The 2,691-nt window shown below is 43.6% G+C and overlaps 1 pseudogene; it reads right to left on the bottom strand.

The window, feature by feature from the left end:
* Window positions 1–1,481: 1,481 nt before the first annotated feature.
* On the bottom strand, window positions 1,482–2,268 carry LOC103089695 (ATP-dependent RNA helicase DDX3X pseudogene; annotated as a pseudogene).
* Window positions 2,269–2,691: the final 423 nt, after the last annotated feature.

The raw sequence follows: 2,691 nt of genomic DNA, 5'->3' as shown, positions 1-2,691 counted from the left end.
ACGCGTAGGCTCAGCGGCCATGGCTCACGGGCCCAGCCACTCTGCGGCACGTGGGATCTTCCCGGACCGGGCCACGAACCCGCGCCCCCCGCATCGGCAGGCGGACTCCCAACCACTGCGCCACCAGGGAAGCCCCCGTGGAACGGCTTATTTAAAGACTACAAGTGCCCATCCAGGATTGAGTGAGCAAGTCAGGACTTCAACTTAGTACAGGCTGCCACATTACCGCCATAAGGTGTTTTCCTACCCTCTCTGCAAGTACCAAAAAGTCCTAACGCAGGAGACAGCCCAAGATTTTTTCCTTTATAATATTTACAGATGAATTGATGATTCCTGTTAAGTGGTATCACACCTGTGTGCCAAGGTTTGATTTTAGCCCAAGTTCAGTAGATTTATTTTGTCAAAACAATTGAAAACTTGAGCATTACTGAGCCAACAGGACATCAAAATAATAAGTTGGCTGAAGTTAAAGTCACAGTACATTAACGAACAAATGATCCTCAGTCACAAAATGATAAATGCAGTTTGGGATGGAAGTAAGCAGAAGGGGAGTTAAACCAAACTACACCTAGGTTCTTCATAACATTTTTTTCCCTTAAATTCCATATATATGTGTTAGCATACGGTATTTGTCTCTCTCTTTCTGACTTACTTCACTCTGTATGACAGACTCTAGGTCTATCCACCTCATTACAAATAGCTCAATTTCGTTTCTTTTTATGGCTGAGTAATATTCCATTGTAACAGGAATAAAGACACAGACCTACTGGAGAACAGACTTGAGGATATGCGGAGGGGGAAGGGTGAGCCTTGATAGGGCGAGAGAGAGACGTGGACATATATATACTAACAAACGTAAGGTAGATAGCCAGTGGGAAGCAGCCGCATGGCACAGGGATACCGGCTCGGTTCTTTGTGGCTGCCTGGAGGGGTGGGATAGGGAGGGTGGGAGGGAGGGAGACAAAGAGGGAAGAGATATGGGAACATATGTATATGTATAACTGATTCACTCTGTTATAAAGCAGAAACTAACACACCATTGTAAAGCAATTATACCCCAATAAAGATGTTAAAAAAAAAAAAAAACCAAACTACAGCAGTTAAGTTTTCACACCAACTTCTTAATAGGGTTGTTGATTGTTCCTTTCTTTTCTTCCTTTGGCTTTGAGCTCCCTTGAATTTTCAGGAGAATCACAGCTGGTAGTGTAGTGCTAGTTTTTTTTTTTTTTTTTTACATCTTTATTGGAGTATAATTGCTTTACAGTGGTGTGTTAGTTTCTGCTGTATAACAAAGTGAATCAGCGATACGTATACATATATCCCCATTTCTCTTCCCTCTTGCGTCTCCCTCCCACCCTCCCTATCCCACCCCCCTAGGTGGTCACAAAGCACCGAGCGGATCTCCCTGTGCTATGCAGCTGCTTCCCACTAGCCATCTATTTTACGTAGTGCTATAGTTCTTGAAGCTACACGGTATAGTCTCAGTTACGTGTGGTTCCCATATTAGCTTTTTCAAAATGGTGACTTTGCTGCGAAGGGGATTCAGCTGCCCACCAGTCAACCCCCGGAGAGCTGTCATTTCCTCCGTATCCATCACTATGGTAGAAGCTTCCATAGCCACGTCCACCACATCCTCTGCTGCTTACACGGCTACTACTAAAGCTAGGACTGCCAGAACTGCTAGTTTGTCGACAGTCTCGGGCGCCAAAGCATCCACTCAATCTCTTAGAACGCCCACGACTGCTACCCTTGTAGTGGTGTTCATAAGCCATACTTTCTAACCAAGATGGTGCTTTTCTTGTTCAACTTGAACAAGAAGAGCCAACAAATCCTTTGTGATATTTATATTTCTTTCATTGGAAAATGAGGTGGCAAGACCAAGGTTTCCTGCATGTCCTGGACGGCCAATTGGATGTATGTATTCCTCAGTATCACTTGGCAAATCAAAATTGATAACATGTTTGACATTTGAAATGTCTAGTCCTCTTGCTGCCACAGCAGTAGCCGCTAGAATTGGGCTTTTTCCTGAGCGGAACTGGTGAAGGGCTTCCTCTCTATGTCTCTGTGATCCGTCTCCATGGATACTGGTACAGGCATGTCCTTCATGGTATAAGAAATCCTCCAGAGAATCAGCACCCTTCTGGGCCTCCACAAAAACTAAAGTCAGTGAATCCTTCCCTGTGCATTTACGAGGTCAAGCAGAAACGACCGTTTATCTGACTGTTCCACCCAAACTACTTTCTGCTTCTCGCCTGATTGGAATTTCATGTTCTAGAAATAAATGACTTACTTTACTCCAGAGGGGGAAGGAAGGAAGATTAGTCATGCTCGCTCTGGATTTTTTTTTTTTTAAGTCCCAAAATTCCTTAATTAGGAAGTAAATGCAGTTGAAAAGAGTGTTGACTCCTGCCTAGAAATTCCAGAACAGGGAATGTCTGTCTGCACCACACTGATGTTTCAGATCGTTAGAAACGCCTGTTCCCGGAACAAAGTCAAACCTTTGGACCATCACTTCTGTTTTGTATTAAAGCCATTTTAACATTGTGAGAGAGCAAAGCCAGAGCAGTGTCTCAGAAGAAAGTAAACTTACTTAAAAGGGGGTGTACATATAAATATAACGTTTCATCCATTTTCAGAATTGTCTATCTCTAGTTACAGTACCTTTAGCAAAATCCTGATCCTTCTGGTTAT

Source organism: Lipotes vexillifer, unplaced genomic scaffold (genome assembly GCF_000442215.2).
Source record: "Lipotes vexillifer unplaced genomic scaffold, Lipotes_vexillifer_v1.1 scaffold132, whole genome shotgun sequence".
Lineage (NCBI taxonomy): Eukaryota > Metazoa > Chordata > Mammalia > Artiodactyla > Lipotidae > Lipotes > Lipotes vexillifer.
This window is presented reverse-complemented; position numbering and strand designations above follow the sequence as displayed.